Source organism: Manis pentadactyla, chromosome 1, assembly GCF_030020395.1.
Source record: "Manis pentadactyla isolate mManPen7 chromosome 1, mManPen7.hap1, whole genome shotgun sequence".
NCBI classification, from domain to species: Eukaryota; Metazoa; Chordata; class Mammalia; order Pholidota; family Manidae; genus Manis; species Manis pentadactyla.
Window position 1 is genome coordinate 87,131,475 of NC_080019.1, and position 21,895 is coordinate 87,153,369.

The window sequence follows — 21,895 nt, forward strand, 5'->3', positions numbered from 1 at the left end:
AGGTGGACTGCAAGAGAAAGAGAAGTCCAGGATGACTCTAAGCAGAGCTGTTTAATCCGAGCAGCTGAAGTAGGAGAAACCTTGAGTAGATTAGAGGAGACAAGTTTTGAACTGGTTAAGTCTGAGGCACCAATTAGACATTCAAATAGAGATATCATAGGACTTACTGTCTTTTGGAAGCCAAAATCATCTTGCACACATATTAAAGTTGGGCCTGGCTCCTTGCAGCTGTAGTCTAATGGACCTGCTACAAAGTTAACTGGTTTACATGTAACCTCCCAAAGTTCAAACAAAAAGCACTTCCAAAGCACCAGATCTGTATTTGGAAATAAGGGAACAAAGCCAACCTTCATTTCTCAATCATCATGCTTATAACTCCCCATGCCAGAAAGCACATTCTATGTACTGTCTATCCAACCACAAACATAAACACTGGGGGAAATGAGATGGAAGGTAGCTAATAAAATTCTTGAATTACCTTTTTTTACCTCTCCTATTAAATTTAACAAATTATCTGACTAAATTTTTTCAAATATGTAAATGTGTTGATGCAGCATTTTTTTTGTCTTGTTTTATTAGACTTAAATGGGAAAACATGACCTACAAGCCCTGCACCACCAGTATCCCTTTATTTCACAGTAACTTCCAGGATTGTGAATATTAGTTCACTGAGATAAATTCAGTGAAATTTACTATGGAGACAAACCTCTGAGGTCTTAGTACTCCAACTGGATGAATCTAATTTCACGGAAACAGTGCAAAGCTAAAATATCTTACAGTGAAGCACTTAAAATAAAGGTGTTTCAAATATAGGATATGAACAGCAAAAACACTTTTAAAAACCAGATACTTATGTTACTATTTTTAATTCTGTGCTATCACTTGCTTAAAATTAATTCATAGGCAATTGCTTCCATCAATATGAAAGAATCCCTGTCTTCTTTCTCTTTTCTTTGGTTCCAGATATGAGGAACTGTGAGAGTAAATAAATCATTACATATTCTACATGCAATTCTCCTACAACAGTCTTTCAAAAAAGAAATAGGAAGCTTGAATATTAAATGCCAGCAATCCATGATAAGGTCAATTTCAAGGATAAAGACATTTTTGAATTGAGTAGTTTGTTACACTAGCATAAAAATAATTTCAACAATAAGCCTTTGTTATTGTGTGTCTAATTTACAAAGAAAGTCATTGCCCTCCAGTAACTTCATGTAAGAAGAAAGAAGTTATATACAGTTTCTCTCTCCTTTCTGTCTCTCTCATACACACACACACCACTGAACTGAATGTCAATGGCTTTTTAATTCAGATACAATTTAAGACTTTACAGAGCATACAAGCAAAGCTAGCCTGTTGATAATCTGAAGCCTTCCCTTGTGGAGACAATATCTATTTTTGCATTAGTATTGTATTGATTTTCCAAATATAAACTGTCATCATCAGTGGCACAAGTCTTGGTGTGAATATAATGAACTCGCACTAAATTCTGTATTTCCGATCATAAGACAACCTAACTAGACAATACTTTTTGAACTGTTAAACTTACACATACATCTGGGAGTGATAAATTAACTATTCTTTATCTACTGATTTCTATGCATTTATTAATGAAGCCCTTGAAATATGAACAATTCTAAAAGCACACCAATCTATCACTATTGGGAATGCATGACTATTTACTGAGTATTGTTAAGTGTGGCAATGCATTTTAGTTATGTAGCAATATATCCATCACTTAAGGATGCACACTGGGGTGTGCTTGGTGTCTGGATGCTTTAAAGTACTTCACGGAAAGGCATGAATAAAGCATGTGTGCAAGATCTTGATAATGAGTAATGGGTAATATGTATATGGATGTTCCTTAATTATTCTGTCTTGTGCATGTTTGAAATTTTTCACAATAAAACATAAAAACAATCCACTTGCTTCTATCAATCAAATTACTTTTTTATAAATAATAAAATGAAATTTCAAATACAGAAATATGATTCTTTACCACTGTGGTCCCTGCACTGGAGAAGCCATAAAATATGCTGATCTAGGCTGCATAAGTAGGCTGATTATGTCCAGAGAAAGCACAGGAGAGCAACAATTAGGGAAAGGGTACATTTTCCAGCTACTTTGGGCATGATAGCATTTAATCCACATAACTCTGTAACTTCCATATTGCTGATAGAAAAACTGAGACCTGGAAAGTGGTTAAGTAACTTGACAAATTCACACTAAGAAAAAGTGCCGAAGTTAGTATGTGACTCTAGATGTGGTTGCCTCTAAATATTGTTCTGTCTTAACCAGATTTCTGGGTCTTTAGGGTGAATTTCTGAAGAAAATTTAACCACCACCATTAAAATTAATAAAAAACTAAAGCACAATTCTGATCCTGTGTCTTTGCTGCTAAATGAGACCTTTAAATTCTCCCTTATGTCAAGAGAAAACAAAAATCCTTAGAAGGCTTATTGTGGGTGTTCTTAATAAATGGCTCCAGGCCTACCCACGCAGCTGTAATCCCCACAAGCCCCTCCATATACACAGTGATGGTTAATTTTATGTGTCAGCTTGACTGGGCCATGGAGTGCCCAGATATTTGGTTAAGCATTATTCTGTGTGTATCTGAACGAAATTCACATTTGAACCAGAAGACTGAGTAAAGCAGATTGCTCTTCTCAGTGTGGGTGGGCTGCATCCAATTCACTGAAGGCTTGAATAGAACACAAAAGTCAGAGTAAGAGAATATTTGCTCTTTCAGCTTAAATGTCTTCAAGTCAGGACATGGGTCCTCTCCTGAGTTCAGATTTGGACTCAGACTGGAATTCACATCAGCAGCTCTCCTGCTCAGGCCTTTGGACTTGGACTAGAATTACATTCTTGGCTCTCTTTAGTTTCCACCTTGCTGACTATAGATCCTGGAACTTCACGAGCCAATTCCTTATAATAAATTAATAAATAGTTGTCATTCTTGTTGTTCCCAGATGACAATAGATTTTGCTACTGAGAAGTGGGGTGCTGCTACAACAAATGCCTAGAAATGTGGCAGTGGCTTTGAGACTGGGTGATGAGCAGAAGCTGGAAGAGCTTTGAAGTACATGCTGGAAGAAGACAATGTTGCCATATTTAAACTTAACAGTAATTCTTTTGAGGTCTCAGAAAGAACAGAGGAGAGCTGGAGAGAAAGTTTCCATTTTCTTAAAGAATATATAAATCATCACTAACAAAACGTTATGGAAATATGGACCTTAGGGGACACTTGTGGTGGGTCTTAGAAATGAGGAACATGTTATTGGAAACTGCAGGAAGGGTGATTCTGTTCTGAAGGGACAAAGAACTTGGCTGAATCGTGTTCATGTGCTAGCACTGAGTGGAAAGTAAAACTTGCAAGTGATGAAATTGGTTATTTAGCTGAGATTTCTGAGCAAAGTTAAAATTTGTTCCTCTTTACTGCTTGTAGTAAAATACAGAAAGAGAAAGATGAAATGAAGAAGGAATTTTTCAGTAAAAAGAACCAAAACTTGAAAATTTGGAAAGTTCTCATTCTGTCCATATTGCAAAAAATGAAAAAGTGTGTTCAGAAGAGAACACCAAGGGCTGGATTATCACTCACTCAAGAGATTATGGGATTATATAAACAGAGACACTGCCTGAGTGGACTGAAGGCAACAGAGACAGGGACAGCCTCCCACCCAACCTGCAGGGGTGGGGCCATCCAGAGCCACAGGGGCAGGGCCTTAGGGGTGACATCCCCACCCAGCAGAACCATGGGGCAGGACTGCCACCCCAGTAGATCTGGAAGGTGGGTCATCAAGCCAAAGGGAAGTAATCTGGAGCCTCGGGATCTGATAGAGTTCACCTCTCTAGGTGCCACACTTACACGAACCTTCCTTCCTTCTAATTTCTCCCTTTTGGAATGTAGTTACCCTACACCTGTCCCACTAGTGTAATTTGAAACACAAAACTTATCTGATTTCACAGTGTGATACTGTGATTTCTAATAATAAATATGTATGTGGTCTTCATCCCCATTTCTGGCACAAAACTTAGTGGCTAAAAACAACATGACTTCTTATTTCTCACGCGTCTGTGAGCTGGCGGGATGGTGCCCCTGCCGACTGCACCTGGGCATTCACACAGCTGCGTTCATCTGGTGGTCTGGCAGAAATGAAAGGTCCAAGACCATTACGCTCACTTGTCTGGCAGCTGGTGCTGACTTCTGACATGGATGCCTCAGTTCTTCTCTGCGTGGCCTCTCACCTTGCAGTGAGATAGACTGGCTTCTGACAGGAAAGTTTCAGGAGAGCATCCAAGAAAGCAAAGGCAGAAGCTGCAAGATATTTTGAGGGCCTGGGCCATGAATTTTGTACAATGTCACCTCTATCAAAGCAAACACAAGACCAGTGCTAATTCAAGGAGTGGAAAATACAATCTGCCCCAGGCTTCTTAGTAATCAGCCCAGCAGTCCCCCGCTTCCCATTGATTATCCCCTTCTAGAATCAGGTAACCTTTTCTTTTTCCCTTTGTCCTTTGCACTGGGCAACTGTAATCTAAGAATGTTCTTGAATATGATGAGAGAGAAAAAAGTATGGAGGTTTTTTTTCAAAAATCAACCATCAGCTGAAATGTCTTAGCTCAGAATTTTTTATGTTCAATTTTGACACCCTCAATTTTGGGGAGGGCACATCTAAGTTTAAATACCGTAACCTTCAGATGGTGTTTGGTTTACACTTCTGCTGGAGAAAAGTAAGGCCTTGAACTCTGAGGCAAAAACTGCACTGGGAAATAGTCACTCTTGAGTTCTCTTTCCTCATAAGACCTCCCTCATACTAACCCACCTGATAAACTTTTATGTTCACAAGAGTCAGTTATTGAGTTCTACTCCTTGTTTTATAACCTGTTTAAAGTTGGCCTCTAATAAATGCTATACCCAAAAGTAAAGCCAAGGAAAGCCTGTGCATAGCCTGAGGAACCCAGTCTCTCAGCATCTGCTAATTCTGTCCACAATTGTGATGAAAAGAACAGATTTAGCCAAGATCTCTAAAAACCAAGAACAGGGCAAAAGCAAAATGTCTGGTTCCCAAGTACCTTTGCAATGATCTGCAGGTTATTTATTACTCCTCCTGTTTTCAAAGTCCCAATTTCTGAAATGCTAGATTCACTATTACAGAACCATATCAAGAATAATATCTAATATTGATTTTCCTTTTGAATTCATTCAACTGTCAACTCAACCAGTTAAAATGCTAAATCTTAATAAAATATGCAATTCCCTTTTATTCAAGCAATGCATTTAAAAGCAGCTTAAGAATCTAATATAAGCTTGAATTAGACAGCCTTTATAAATTTAGTTTTCATTTATTTTACAAATATTTGTCTACTATTCATTTACAAGCTAGTATATAGTGAGTGTGCATGCTGTGCTAGGCACTGTTCCAAGTGATAAAGGAAAAACAGGGTACCAAAGAAGGTTCCCGACCTCTTGGAGCTGACATCCCAGAAGCAAAACCAAGTGGAGGATACAAAAACCAATCAGTCTCTTGGATTCTGGTCTCCAGGCACTTTCAGAGACTTGCTAGACAATGACAAGTACTAAAAAGGAAGCGAAATATGCTCTGGGACTTCAGAAAAAGTCACAGTTACTTCCAAAAGGCAGAGCCAGAAAAAAGTTCAAGCCTTTGGACTGGACTTGAAGAATGGCTAAGACTCACACCTGAAAATGAAGTGGGAAGAGGCTTCTGGGACGAGAGCGTGGCCTAAGATGCACAGTTGGAGAGCTGAACTCATAATTCCATGTGGCCGAGGGTTGGTTCTGAGAAGCAAAAAGTGGAAAAGAAGGTTAGAAAAGTAAGTTGTAACTCAAGTTAATGACAACCTTTGAGGTCTTGAACAGTGCAAAGGAAATGATTCCCCACCCATGAAATAGATCATTAAAATAATATGAGATGTAAGTTTACACTTTCACCCCGAAAATACTGATTTTTCCCATGATAGTTTTCATAATAAAAAGAATCTGTCTCTGGTTCTGATGCTTGACTGCAGTCACCTTTTAAGTCTCAAACCTCCCTCCCTCTTGCCTCTGCCCCCCGTCTGTGCAGGCTGATAAGGAAGACCAGGTGCCCCCTCCTTTGGCACCAGTAGGAAGGTTCAAACCACAGAGGAACACTCACCGTGGCCCCACCTCCTAACTGCCATAAAGACTCCAAGCAAGTCGCTTTTCTCGGCTCTCTTGTGTTATTTCAGACCCGCTTCAGAGGTTAGTAATAAATCTTTTCATACACTTTGGGTGTGTGAATGGCACTGTTAGTTTGATGGCACCCATCCTGTATTATGTGGCTACAATTACTCTTTTTATGCTTTTTTTAAAAAGGTAGTATTTTTTTCCAAAAATTTAAGTCCTCTGCTCTGTTCTGCCCATTAGGAAAGGCAGCAATTTGAAGCCAGATCACACAGTCTTAGGCACTAAGGCCATTGGAATTTTGAACCTGTTTTCTCTATAATTAAAGGATCCACATTCCTTGCAGTTAGGTGACATACTTGAATATTACATCTACTCTAAATACACAATAGACACTTACTGGAAGAATATATTAGCAATAGTTGCTGCAATGTCAGCAGGTATTTTGATAGCATAAAAATAAATCTGAAAAAAAATAGTACAGATATGCACTTCACCTAAAATGAGTAATAGTAAGAATTTGGACAATTTTTCATTTATTCAGTAACTATCCTGTGCAGTGTACTCCCTTGTCCCTGGTGGCATGTAAAAGCAGGCTTTGTTTTTTTCCTTTTTTCGCCTGTAGTTAGTTCACATGCAGACCTAATATATATTCAAACAGGTACACCTCAGGTGGTTCATTTGGGCAACCAAAGTTGAAATGAATCACTGAATGATGGAAAATAAATTAATTGTCACTTAGCCTGTAATGAGTCACTTATGTGCAAGTCATTCAGAGGGTATTAAGCTCTATTGTGGAACGCATTTCATGTACAAGTCATTCCTTGCAGAAAATAAACTGCACTGAAATTTCTAAATGCTGGTAATCCTAGATGATGAACACCACTTTTCTAAACTATCAAATAAAAGCTATTATGAGGCTACTAACATCATTCTCATAACTGAATATATTTGACAGTCACACCCAGTTTATTTTATTATTGATGGTATGTTACATCTTTTTGACAATTTCTTGGTTCTGTGAAATAAACCACTATTACCTTTGAAAATACAAAATATTTCAAAAATTCATTTCTAATAATGTGATCTGGAAAATAAAGTGCTTTCATTTATAAACATACTGTCAGAGGAGGGTTCCCCATAGCTACTAGAAGGAAGAGCTACAACTGTGGAGACAGGAACAGGAAGAATGCAGGAATTAAGATATCAAATGCATTCACATGCAGGCTTCTGGAGTAATTTCAGTAGATTTTCTCTCTGGGAATCCAAAGTTACTAAATCATTATTAAGAATGAAGATTAGCACAAGATTATGCTAATCTTAATTCCAAAATAGAACATAAGTGCTGAAAAAGCAGGCCAAAAGACTTTATCAGAATGTGTGGTAACACAGAACATTTACTATAAATTGAAAGTTGACTTGCTTAACTTCATCAGCAACATTGATAAAAATGAGTATTATCAAATTTACTTAGAAGTGGCAAAAATTGTCAAAACTGACTCAAGCCATTTGGCACATAGTAAAGGCCAAACTGACACAGGGCAAGCATGTAAGAAACATGCCGTTACCTCTTCCCATGGCAATGCTGACTCTAAACATGGAACAACGCCACCCACTTCATGACAAATCTCTTTCTCATGCGGACACATTGTTAAAAAGAAGTGATAATACTCTGACAAAAGCTTTCTAGGTGTGGATGTGTCCTTGGCAAACAATCCTCAAGGAAAGGAGAAATTGGCAGAAGGTAAGGACTTAGAGGAAATGGACTGCCTTTCTACAGGAACCAGGATATAGGTGTGTGTAATGTTTTTTACGGATGTAAATTGTAATACACAAGAAGCTAAATCTCTTCATGTTATTGCAAATCATTAAAGCCAGTAGCTCTCTTCTGAGTCTGCTAAGAACTATCTTCAACTTTCCGGTGTAAAGAGACTCAAGGTCAAATAAAAACAAAGAGGGAGATCTGGCCATGCTTTGGCCATTAGGCAATAGTAACTTGCAACCTCAAATTTATAAAATATTCTTTCAATGAATATTCTAAGTGTTTACTATGTACCAGGTTCTATCCCAGGCATTTGGAACACACCTTGAAAACAAAATGACAAAGAACTCTGAACCAGCTTCTCCCTGGGACTCTACAGCAGTCTGCCCACTCTCTTCAATGACTATTTCCATCTCCTGGAACTGCCAATACCCTTTTCTTCTCACATGGGGCAAATTACCTTAGCTCCTATCCTTCAAAATAATTGGAAGCCATGAAATAAAAACTCACTCTACGTCCTGCCACAAAATCTGTTTCTGCACCCTCCCCCTCCTCCTGTCTGCTATGAATCCCACCATTTTAAAACTTCATAGCATCTTAGGATATAAATTTCCCTCTTTACCCTGTGTTCTAAATAACTCTCTTTCTACTGAACCCTTTTTTATGGGTATGTATTTATGTTTGATCTAAACTTAAAGCACACACATACACACCAAGATCCCACCTCACCTTCAGCCACTGTCTTATTTTATATCAAAACAAAATTTCTTTAAGAAGATACAAACTTGTTACTTTTCCGTGTCCTATTCAACCAGTCCCCTCATTCCAATCACTCATTGTCCTCCCCAAATCACCAAAATTATATTTGATAAGGTCTTTGGTGAATTTTATGCTACTAAGTCTAATTAACACTTTTCATTTGTCATCTTACTCAGAAGTATTGGACATATGTTCACACTGCCTTGAAATCCTCTCTTCCCTTGGCTTCTGCCACATCTTCTAGTTTCCCTCCCTCTACCTCTCAGCCACATTTCCTATCTTACTTCCCTTTCTTCTCCTGTTCTTTATACTAGAAATCCTGGGAACCCAGTCCAAAACCCTTATCCTCTCCTACTCATCTCTTTCCATCTGGCCAACCTCACTCCCACAATTTCAAATGCTATCACTATTATAATGACCTCAGAAATTATAACTCTATTCTGACCCTCTTTCTGAACTGTAGAATTGTATTACCATTGTCAGCTTGGTATAGCCTTTTTGGATGTCACTATGGTCCTCAAACTCAATGTTTCCAAACAAAAGCCACAGTTTTCCATCTAAAACCTGTTCTTCATCCAATAATCCCTTATTGCAGTAGCTGGTACCACCACCCACTCAGCTGATCATAACAGTATACCAGGTGTTGGCTCTGCCCTCTCAATCCTAAACTCCTAATAATCACAAATGGGGCCATGGCTGTCCTTCTCCACTGTCACAGGTTTATCAAAGTCACCATTGTCTTCTTCCTGAACCTTCTTAGTAACCTTCCTAGAGACCCTTGTCTTCCTCTAATCCTTTCTTCACATAGCAACTAAACATTTTCCTTTTAAAATACAAGTTTCTCTAAGATACTATCCTATATGAAACTGTCAGTAGCTTCACACTACTTTTAGGATAAAGACACATGCCTTAATGTGGCCTTCAAGGCCTTTCAGGATCTGACTCTTGGCTGCTTTTCTCCCCATTCTGGCCCCACCTTCCCCCTTGCTGACCTCTCTCCAGTCACAGGGGAGACCATGCAGCCTCAGAGCCTTCACACAGGCTGCTTCTACCTCCTTAATCTCTGTCCCCACATCCTTACCTCTCTCATTCCTTATCAGAGTTCAGCAGGAATCTTAACCTTTTGTACAACCTTCAGCAATTTACCTAACCTCTCTTTGCCTCAGTTTCCTTATCTGTAAAGTGGGGTAGCTGTGAAGATAAGGAGAGTAAAATAGTTACAACAGTGCCTGAGATAAATTAAGTGCTCAACAGATGTTTGCATCATTACTTTTACTATTGTTACTACATTACCATAATTATCTTGCTTTTCAGGAAGGCCTTTTCTGATTCCCTGTACTGTATCAAATCCTCTTAGTATATGTTTTCATAAAATCCCAAACTCTTCCTTCACTAGATTTAACCCAATAATGATTAATTGAATATCTGTATAATCTACAAAACTCCAAGTTGCATGAAGGCAGTTGCCACATTTTCTTGCTCATTCCTATACAGGCAAGTCCAGTGCATGTCTGGCACATAATAGGTCCATAACATATAATGCTAAATGGATGAATGAGTGAATAACACTCCATTCATTTATTTTTATCTCAAACATCTTGGAGCACTCATAGTCTATTTGACTCAACCCTTTTGGGTAGTGCCAGAAGAAATATTGTCTCCTTGGGTCTTGTAATGGATTGAATTGCGGCCCCTAAAGAGATACGTTAAAGCTCTGAACCCCTGGTGCCTGTGAATATGACTTAATCTGGAAATATGGTTTTTGCAGATATAATTAAGTTTGAAATGGGATCATTAGAGTGGTCCTTAATCAATATGACTGGAATCCTTATAAGAGGGAAAACTGGACACACACACACACACACCCCACCACCACCATGTGAAGACACAGACACAGAAGGAAGACGGCCTTGCAAAAACAGAGGTAGAAACTGGAAAAGCAATGTTGCCCCAAGCCAAGGAACACAGGGGCCATCAGACGCTAGAAGGGGCGAGGAAGGATCCTCCCCTAGAGACCTCAGAGGGAGCATGGTCCTGCCGGCACCTTTACTCTTGGCCTGAAGAACTGGAGAGCAAATTTCTGTTGGTTTAAGCCACCGTCTTGTAGTCATTACCACAGCCCCAGGAAACTAGTACAGGTATTAGAAAAAGTCATTGAGAGACAGACAAACAGAGAGCCTGGGCAAGCAGACACCAGCAGAATCATCTGTGCACATCAAAGATCTTTCTTGCCTTTTGGTCTCATTTTATGTGAGACTCTGCACCAGCAGCCCTGGCTCTCTTTTAAATAAGCTGGAAATGAAGCCCTCCAGGTCCTGCACCTGGCGCACCAGGCATTCAGGGCTTTCCAGACGGGGAACAGTACAGGTGGCTCTTTGGAAGATGTCCAACCAACGGATAACATTAGACTGACTCTAAAAGGCCCCTTTCAATGGGACATTTTGGCCATTTTTTTCTCCTTTGCTGAAAAGGAATGTGTCCTTATAACATATTCAGTATAGCTGATGGGATAATTAATTCAGTGTTAAGCATCAGTCCATCTGTCTGCAAGTCAGAAAGCCTGATGAGTCTAAAAATGCTTAAAAGGTTAGCTCAGTGAATGGTGTGTTTTCCCCTGCATTTTTTAAAACATGCAGCGATAATGTACATTTAGTCAATTGGTGGAAAATAAGTATTTGTTCTGTCAGCTTTTGTATGCTCAGTGATTTGGGAACTGCCAACATTATCATTTTTGCCAGTTCACATGAGTGCTTGACAACCTCTTATTCATTTGCATTTTTCTGTGATTTTTCCAATGGTGTAATTGGGAAGCTTTAAGATTACACAAAAGTGGAAAGCTAGAGAAATCTATGGATGCTGTCTACATTATTTTGAATCATTGTAGCTGCAGTCTTATTACCACTGATAGGTATGAATTCAAATATAATCAGAGCCATTTGTTAAATATGAATACATGTGGTTTATGTATTTTGACTGACTTGGCACAATAGTATAAATAAAAGGTGTTTTTGTTATTCCCACCAGAAAAAAGGATCATTAGAAATATACTTATGCAATGTCTTGAAAGAGTTTTTATAAAATTTTCATGGTGTTTTCATTATTAAAAAAATAAAGCATTACCTGTTTAGAGTTAAAAATTCAGAGAATGTTTTTAATTGAACCTTTTATGTATATGAACAAAATACATATTCTAACAAAAAACTTTTCCATCCTAAGGAAACTACATGAGCCACCTTCATCGGTACCAAATATATTGATAATCTCCTCACAAGAATAAGGTTCTGAAAAATAGAAGTAAAAATATTTATTTTTCCGGAAAACATAATACAACCTTAGAAAAATGAAAAAAGTTCCACTCAACAGGATTTGGTCTTACTAGAAATCCCATTTATCAAGTCCACAAAACTGCGTGGATGCTTGGATTGAATATCTGCATTTGTGAAAGCAGGAATGTTCAATGGGTTTTATAAATTCATTTATTTGCCCATTTTATGAATTCATTTATTTTCCCATTTCTGTAAGTGGTGACTGATCCCTCCCACCCAACTTCCCACTGCAAAATTATCAGTATGGTGGTTCCAAATGTACAGATCTTTGACCCTTGGGAGGTCATCAATTTATTAAAACATATCTAAAAATTCATCTGCATCCAAGCATTGCCAATAGTTAGAATAAATAAGTGGTCATACAAATAATTTTAAAAATGTAGACTGCTGTGATTAAAATAAAAACATTTCACAAACTACAAAATTCATCATAGTTTTTAAATCTATTTTCTCAACCCTCAAATTAAAAAAGCAGTTACTCTCATGTAACTACACTAGAATACCTCAAAACTTCATGTAGTCAATAATAGCTACCAATTATTAAATGCTTATTATGCTTCAGGAACTATATTAAGCACTTAATCAATATTCAATTTTCACAGCAACCTTATGTAGTATTAATAAATCACAAATTATTGGATATAGCCAGAAAGGTTATTCTCCCGAAGTCATACTTCACAAAAATGGGGCCAGAATTCTAGGCTAAGACCATTATATCTCTGCCTTGAGCTGCACAGTATCTTATAGTCCTTGGTGTACTGCAGCTGCCCATATGGGCCTATGCCAACTATTAAATAGCCGGCAATTTTGTAGGCCAGTTGTTAAAATCTGGTAATTTGAATTTGGCTGTGGTGGGAATTTTACACTAAGGACATCAACAAGCCCTACAAACAAGCATGTCCCCTGCTCCAGACAGCTGGTTTACCAGCACAACAATGGATATAGCAAAACATTTAAGTATTATTCCACACTTGCCCTTTGGTTCAAATGGTTCAGAATAATCTGTCTCCTCAAGTCTCTTACAATGGGGACTTGTAAGGAATCACAGACATCCAAAAAGTAAAGAAAAACTTATCGGTGGTATGAATTTCAATATTCCACCTCTGATTTCTGGTATGCAGAGGGATTTGAAAGCCTCTATTTGCCTTTTCTTAATATCCAGCCTTCAACCTCCAAAGACAATAGAGTAAAACCAACACTTTACTCCTTGCTAAGGCTTCTAATCTGCAAGTAACCTCGGGGCATAAAAATCTATCTTCACACATTATATTTTCAAAACATACAGCTCTGTATTTTTCCCTAGAGTCAGAAAGGTTTTTTGCCTCAATCAGAAAATACTTGATAAGAGTCAAAGTCCAGAGTAAACATCAGAGGTTATTCATTTTCTCTGCCACATACTTGGTTTCATGACTTCCTTCTGTCAGTTGTTCAGAAGAGGCATAAAAGCTGAAAATAACCTGCATATGACAGGGGCCAATATCACTGTAACATCAGCATTTTAAAATCTTCCCCAAAGGTCTTCCCTTTGTCAACTCAAGCCCTTTCCTATAGACATGATTACCATCAAAAGCACACTATTAAACTATGGCTTCATGCTACTATAAATTTCTAGAACTGTTTTGGTTTTTAAATGAGACACAATGTATTCACTCATCAGATGAAGAGAAATGCTCATCACAGCTCAGTGGGCTGGATTAGTTTAGCAGAATGCATCCTGTTCATCAATAGCCCCCAAATTTACTCTTTCTGGTAGCTTTTTATGCACAAGCTATTTTTTTCATGATTAATGAGAAGTAGCTTTAGCACATAAAAACTGCAGAAAGCCACCCATTCATCAATGACCAGTCACCTTCAGCAGCTGTGTTGTTAATAACTCACTTATAAGAACAAAAGAAAGACATTGTAGATTTGAAGCATTTATTTAATGAGAGTAGAGGAAAAAAACTACTATAGAAATCTCTTTAATAAGAATGAAGAAGTGATCGATATATACTTAAGACATGCTTTAATAAATAACAGTTGATTCCCCAATCTGCCATAAATTCTATTTAGCCCATAAATTTATAACATTAGCAGCTACTTTTTATGACCTAATCTAATTTTAAGAAGATTCCCAGTTTTGACCATGCTGGAGTTCACTGATCCTGGATTGTTCCTCCTGCCATAAAAACTAGAAAACTAGCCAAAGTATATATTTTAAATGTTCTTCCAGATGCTAAACAACAGGCATTACAGGACTTTAGTCCATGACAGAGGGAAAACCAATGAAAGGAACCCCACAGCTGATTCCGATAGCTCCACAAGGGCACTTTCAGAGTCAGAGTGCAAGGCAGGCATGAAGCAGAGCACAGTGGTCCCACTGACATTAGGGGACAGAGATCAGATGTGAGAGAGGTGCAGGCACCTGGAATTCGAGGGGCAAATAAAGTTCCACTGCAGAAAGAGCTCCAGAAATCAACCTAAGAGTCCCCTTTCAATCTTTGGTTGAATACTAAATTGCACACATGTAGGGTGAGATTACACAAAAATGGGCAAAGAGCTCCTGGGGAGAGAACAGCCACAAGGAGCTATAACCAGAAAACCACCAGACCTGGTGGCATAGGCTGAAAGGCATTTGAGTTCTGACCAACCAGAGTGGAGAGTCCTTCAACACCTAGTGCATTCAGCAGAGATATCAGAAAGACAACGGCTAAAGAGTAGGACTGATTCAGCGAAATCTACTTTAAACTTGTCATAACAACTTGATAAAGTCTCAGTAGGCTCAAACTGATCTTCAAATATTGAAGCATCTGACATAAAACTCAACATGCTTCAGAGAAGGAAACAATATCCAGACCTTCACAAATACATCATTCATAGTATCTAGGACCCAATAAAATCTTGGTAGACACATAAAGAAGCAGAACAATATCACCCATAATCAGGAGAAAAATCGGTAAATAAAAACAGAACTAAAATTACAAAGACAAGGGCCCTGAAAAACAGCACTGCACATGGGTTCATGTTCAAAAGTTTAAAATACAACCATTATAATGAGGAAACAGATATTGTCAATAAATGAATGGAAACCATACAAAAGAACCAAATGGAAATTCCACAGCTAAAAATACAATGAAATTAAAAAATTCACTACACAGGCTGAACAGAAGATTTGATACAACAGAAGAAAAAAACAAGTGAAACAAAAACTGAACCTCAGAAAGGAAAAAAAAAGGCTTAAGTGAACAGTCTCAGTGATCTCTGAGACAATATCAAACGGTCTAACAAATATGTGATTGGAGTTCCAGAAAAGGACAAGTGACAGGGTAGAGGTACAAAAATATTTGAAGGAACAATGGCCAAGAATTTTCAAAATTTGTTTGGAAATATGAACCCAGATCTAAAAGCTCACAGGCCAGAAGCAGAATAAACATAACAAAATTCACACCAAAACACATCATACTCAACATCTGGTGAGTAAATAAGAGAAAAACCTTAAATCAACCAAGAGAATAAAAGACCATTTATAATTAGGGAAAATTATAAAATGACCTTTGACTTTGCATCAGAAACAAAACCAGAAAACAAATAACTGATAGCTTTAAAGTGCTGGGAACAAATGTCAATTCAGGATTCTACATCTGGAGAAAATTTTCATAAAAAATGACAGTGAAATAGACAGTGCCATAAAAACAAAAGCTGAGATCACTTGTTATCAGTAGCCTCCACTACAAGAAATGTTAAATGAAATAATGAAGTATTGTGGAATATATAAGATGTGTGGAAGTAAAATATGAGTTCCATATAAAGCATAGGAGGGAGTTAAATGAAAGTATACTGCTATAAGGTTCTTAAATTACACACGAAGTTAAATAATAATATATGAAGCTAGACTGTAATAAGCTACAGATGCTTAATGCAAATCTTACATTACTATTTAAAAAAATTCATAGAGAATCATAGCTAAAGTCCAACAGAAGATATGACAATTAGAAAATAATAAATCAAAATAAGTCTTAAAAAGAAACCAAGATAAAATGAGAAAAGAAAACCAATAATAAAATGGTAGACAAATGCAAATGTATCAATAATTATATAGAAGAGGACTAACTACACAAATTAAAATGCAAAGATTGTTAAGCTGAATTAAAAACAAGATCCAACATACCTGAAATATGAAAACACAGGCAGGATAAAAGTAAAAGGTTGAAAAATATATATTACATAAGCACTGATCATAGGAAAGCTAGAATAACTTCATCAGTATCAGAGAAAGTAGACTTTAGAGTAAGGATTTTACTAGCAATAAAATGAAGAGTGATACATCATATGGTAACAGGGTTAACCCATCAAAAAGACATAACAATCCTAATTGTGATTGTAAAAACTTATAAAGCTTCAAATGAAGCAAAAACTACCAGAACTGAATGAAGAAATTGACAAACCTACAGCTGTACTTGAAGAACTCATAACTCCTCACTTAGTAATTAATAGAAGGTACAGACAGAAAATCAGTAAGAATGTGGAAGATTTGAACAGCCCTATATACCAATTTGATCTAACTGACATATGGATCACTGCATCCCTGTAACCAGCATTATTTATAACTGCATATGGAACATTTACTGGAATAAATCATATTTCAGGCTAAAAAAACTTAATATATTAAATGATTTTGTTTATTCAAAGTATGTTCTTGGACCATGGTATTAAATTAGAAATCAGTAACAAAACATGTGGAAAATCAAAATATTTGGGAAATCAGCAAAAATACTTTTACAATTCATGGGTCAAAGACTAAATCATCAGGATAATTATAAAATGTATCAAATTAACTGATAATTAAAAAGATAGCATATCAGAATTTGTGGAATTAAGCCTAGGGAATTTTGTGGCTTTAAAGTTTATATTAGAAAAAAGGAAAAGTGCAAATTAATAATCTAAGCATCCACCAGATGAAGTAGAATAAAGTCAACTCACAGCAAGTCAAAGTAAGAAAATAATAAAAATAAAAGAAGAAATCAACAAAATAGAAAACAAGAAAATAAAACAGAACAAGCTGAATGGAACCACATGTCAATCCTTTAAAAAGGTTTATGTAATTGAAAGACTTCCAGCTACACTGGAAAAAAAGATAAAATACAAATTATGAATATAAGAAATGAAAGGGAGAACATAATTAGAGATGTTACAGAATTTTAAATGATAAATGTGAAATGGCATGAACTATGTTATGCCAATAAATCCGACAACTCAGATGAAATGGACATAATCCTTTAAAACACAAATTAAGAAGAAATTGAAAATCTGAATAGCTCCATATATACTTTAAAATTGATTTTGTAATCTAATACCTTTCAACAAAGTGAACTCCAGACCTAAATGGCTTTACTGATGATGAATTCTATTAAAAATCTAAGGAACAAATCATATCAGTTTTACAAAAACTTTTCAGAAAAGAGAAGTAGAGAACCACCAACCATACTTGCAAGTCCAGCATAACCATGATATTATAAGAATTTTAAACTAAACTATAGACCAATATTTCCTTTGAACACAGACACAAAAATCCTTAACAGTAACAAATTAAATCCAGAAAAATATAACAATTATATCCAGGACAAAAGGACCCAAAGATAAAAGATTGATTTAATATTAAAAATTCAAAGGAAGAACAATCCCAAATGAATAGTCTAATGTCACAATTATCAAAATTGGAAAAAGAACAAATGAGGCCTAACGTCAGCAGAAGGAGGGACATAATAAAGATCAGAGAAGAAATAAATAAAATTGAGAAGAATAAAACAATAGAAAAAAATCAGTGAAACCAAGAGCTGGTTCTTTGAGAAAATAAACAAAATAGATAAGCCTCTAGCCAGATTTATTAAGAGAAAAAGAGAATCAACACACATCAACAGATCAGAAATGAGAAAGGAAACATCACAACGGACCCCACAGAAATACAAAGAATTATTAGAGAATACTATGAAAACCTATATGCTAACAAGCTGGAAAACCTAAGAGAAATGGACAACTTCCTAGAAAAATAAACCTTCCAAGACTGACCCAGAAAGAAACAGAAAATCTAAACAGACCAATTACCAGCAATGAAATTGAATTGGTAATCAAAAAACTACCCAAGAACAAAACCCCCAGGCCAGATGGATTTACCTCAGAATTTTATCACACATACAGAGAAGACATAATACCTATTCTCCTTAAAGTTTTCCAAAAAATAGAAGAGGAGGGAATACTCCCAAACTCATTCTATGAAGCCAACATCACCCTAATACCAAAACCAGGCAAAGACCCCACCAAAAATAAAACTACAGACCAATATCCCTGATGAACATAGATGTAAAAATACTCAACAAAATATTAGCAAACCGAATTCAAAAATACATCAAGAGGATCATACACCATGATCAAGTGGGATTCATCCCAGGGATGCAAGGATGGTACAACATTCAAAAATCCATCAACATCATCCACTACATCAACAAAAAGAAGGACAAAAACCATATGATCATCTCCATAGATGCTGAAAAAGCATTCGACAAAATTCAACATCTGTTAATGATAAAAACTCTCAACAAAATGGGCATAGAGGGGAAGTACCTCAACATAATAAAGGCCATATATGATAAACCCACAGCTAACATCATACTGAGCAGCAAGAGGCTGAAAGCTTTTCCTCTGAGATCGGGAACTAGACAGGGATGCCCATTCTCCCCACTGTTATTCAATGTAGTACTAGAGGTCCTAGCCACGGCATTTAGACAAAACAAAGAAATACAAGGAATCCAGATTGGCAAAGAAGAAGTCAAACTGTCACTATTTGCAGATCACATGATATTGTACATAAAAAACCCTAAAGACTCCACTGCAAAACTACTAGAACTAATATCAGAATTCAGCAAAGTTGCAGGATACAAACTTAACACACAGAAATCTGTAACTTTCCTATACACTAATGAACTAATAGAAAGAGAAATCAGGAAAAGAATTCCATTCACAATTGCATCAAAAAAAATAAAATACCTAGGAATAAAACTAACCAAAGAAGTGAAAGACCTATACCCTGAAAACTACAAGACACTCTTAAGAGAAATTAAAGAGGTCATGAACAAATGGAAACTCATCCCATGCTCCTGGCTGGGAAGAATCAATATCATCAAAACGGCCATCTCGCCCAAAGCAATATACAGATTCGATGCAATCCCTATCAAAGTACCAACAGCATTCTTCAATGAACTGAAACAAATAGTTCAAAAATTCATATGGAACCACCAAAGACCCTGAATAGCCAAAGCAACCCTGAGAAGGAAAAATAAAGTTGGGGGGGGTCTCGCTCCCCAACTTCAAGCTCTACTACAAAGCCACAGTAATCAAGACAATTTGGTACTGGCACAAGAACAGAGCCACAGACCAGTGGAAGAGAATAGAGACTCCAGACATTAACCCAAACATATATGGCCAATTAATATACGATAAAGGAGCCATAGACATACAATGGGGAAAGGACAGTCTCTTCAACAGATAGTGCTGCAAAACTGGACAGCTGCATGTAAGAGAATGAAACTGGACCACTGTCTAACCCCATACACAAAAGTAAACTCCAAATGGATCAAAGACCTGAATGTAAGTCATGAAACCATACAACTCTTAGAAAAAAACATAGGCAAAAATCTCATGGACATAAACATGAGTGATTTCTTCGTGAACATATCTCCCCAGGCAAGGGAAACAAAGGCAAAAATGAATAAGTGGGACTATATCAAGCTAAAAAGCTTCTGTACAGCAAAGGATACCATCAATAGAACAAAAAGGTATCCTACAGTATGGGTGAATATATTCATAAATGACAGATCTGATAAAGGGTTGACATCCAAAATATATGAAGAGCTCACACACCTCAATAAACAAAAAGCATATAATCAAATTAAAAAATGGGCAGAGGACCTGAATAGACAGTTCTCTAAGGAAGAAATCCAGATGGCCAATAGGCACATGAAAAGATGCTCCATATCGCTAATCATCAGAGAAATGCAAATTAAAACCACAATGAGATATCACCTCACACCAGTAAGGATTGCCATCATTGAAAAGACAAACAACAACAAATGTTGGCGAGGGTGTGGACAAAGGGGAACCCTCCTACACTGCTGGTGGGAATGTAAATTAGTTCAACCATTGTGGAAAGCAGTATGGAGGTTCCTCAAAATGTTCAAAATAGAAATACCATTTGACCCAGGAATTCTACTTCTAGGAATTTACCCTAAGAATGCAGCACTCCAGTTTGAAAAAGACAGATGCACCACTATGTTTATCGCTGCACTATTTACAATAGCCAAGATATGGAAGCAACCTAAATGTCCATCAGTAGATGAATGGATAAAGAAGATGTGGTACATATACACAATGGAATATTACTCAGCCATAAGAAAAAACAGAGCCTACCATTCGCAACAACATGGATGGAGCTAGAGGGTATTATGCTCAGTGAAATAAGCCAGGTGGAGAAAGACAAGTACCAAATGATTTCACTCATACGTGGAGCATAAGAACAAAGGAAAACTGAAGGAACAAAACAGCAGCAGAATCACAGAACCCAAGACTGGACTAATAGTTACCAAAGGGAAAGGGACTAGGGAGGATGGGTGGGAAGGGAGGGATAAGGGCGGGGAAAAAGAAAGGGGGCATTACGATTAGCATGTATAATGTGGGGGGGCACAGGGAGGGCTGCGCAACACAGAGAAGACAAGTAGTGCTTTTACAGCATCTTACTATGCAGATGAACAGTGACTGTGAAGGGGTATGTGGGGGGGACTTGGTGAAGGGGGGAACCTAGTAAACATGATGTTCTTTCTGTAATTGTAGATTAAGGATACCTAAATAAAAAAATTAAAGAAAGGAAACTATGTTAAGGGAAAAAGAAAATTCATTAATGTAATTCACCACATTAATAGAAAGAAGGCCAAAACCTCATTGTAATAACTTCAATAAATGCAAACAAAAAGCATTTTATAAATTCAACTCCTATTCATCATAAAACTCTCAGTAAGTTAAAACTGAAAGGAAACTTCCTCAATCCAATAAAGGGCATCTATGAAACTCTGCAGCAAACATCACACATAATGGCAAAAGACACAACACTTTCCCCACAAGATTAATAACAATGTTACCTCCCACCACTTTCATTCAACATTGTAATAGAAGTGTTAGCTAATGCAAAAAGGCAGGAAAAGGAGGAATAGACATATAGATAGGAAAGAAAAAAGTAAAACTATATTTGCAGATAACAAGATTGTCTAGATAATTTTAAGGTAGAATTTTTAAGAAGTTTACTAGAACTTAGTGAACTTAGCATATAATACAAGGTCAATATAAAAAATGTATTCACACACATATATGCATATAATTAGCAATAAGAAACTGGAATGTGAATTTAAAATTACTCCATTTACAATAGCACCAAAAAAACCCCACTTAGAAATACAGTTAACTATATATGTACGAGATCTCTACATTTAAACTACAATACATTTCTGAGATCAATTTATAGTCTAAATAAATAGAGAATCATACCGTATTCATGGATTTGAAGACTCAATATTGTTTAAAGACATCAATTCTCCCCAAACTGATTTTAGATTCAATGCAATCTTAATCAGAATCCCGAAGAGGTCTTTTGTAGAAATTTGTAAACTTATTCTAAAATTTCTATGAACTGCACAGGGACTAAAATGTCAAAGAAACTTGAAAAAGAACAAACTGAGGTAATATCACTACCTGACGTCATGATTTACTATAAAGCTATAGTAATCAGAAAAGTCTAGTATTTGTAAGGCAAATATATCAGTGGAAAAGAATGGCATGTCCAAAATAGACCCAAACTTACAT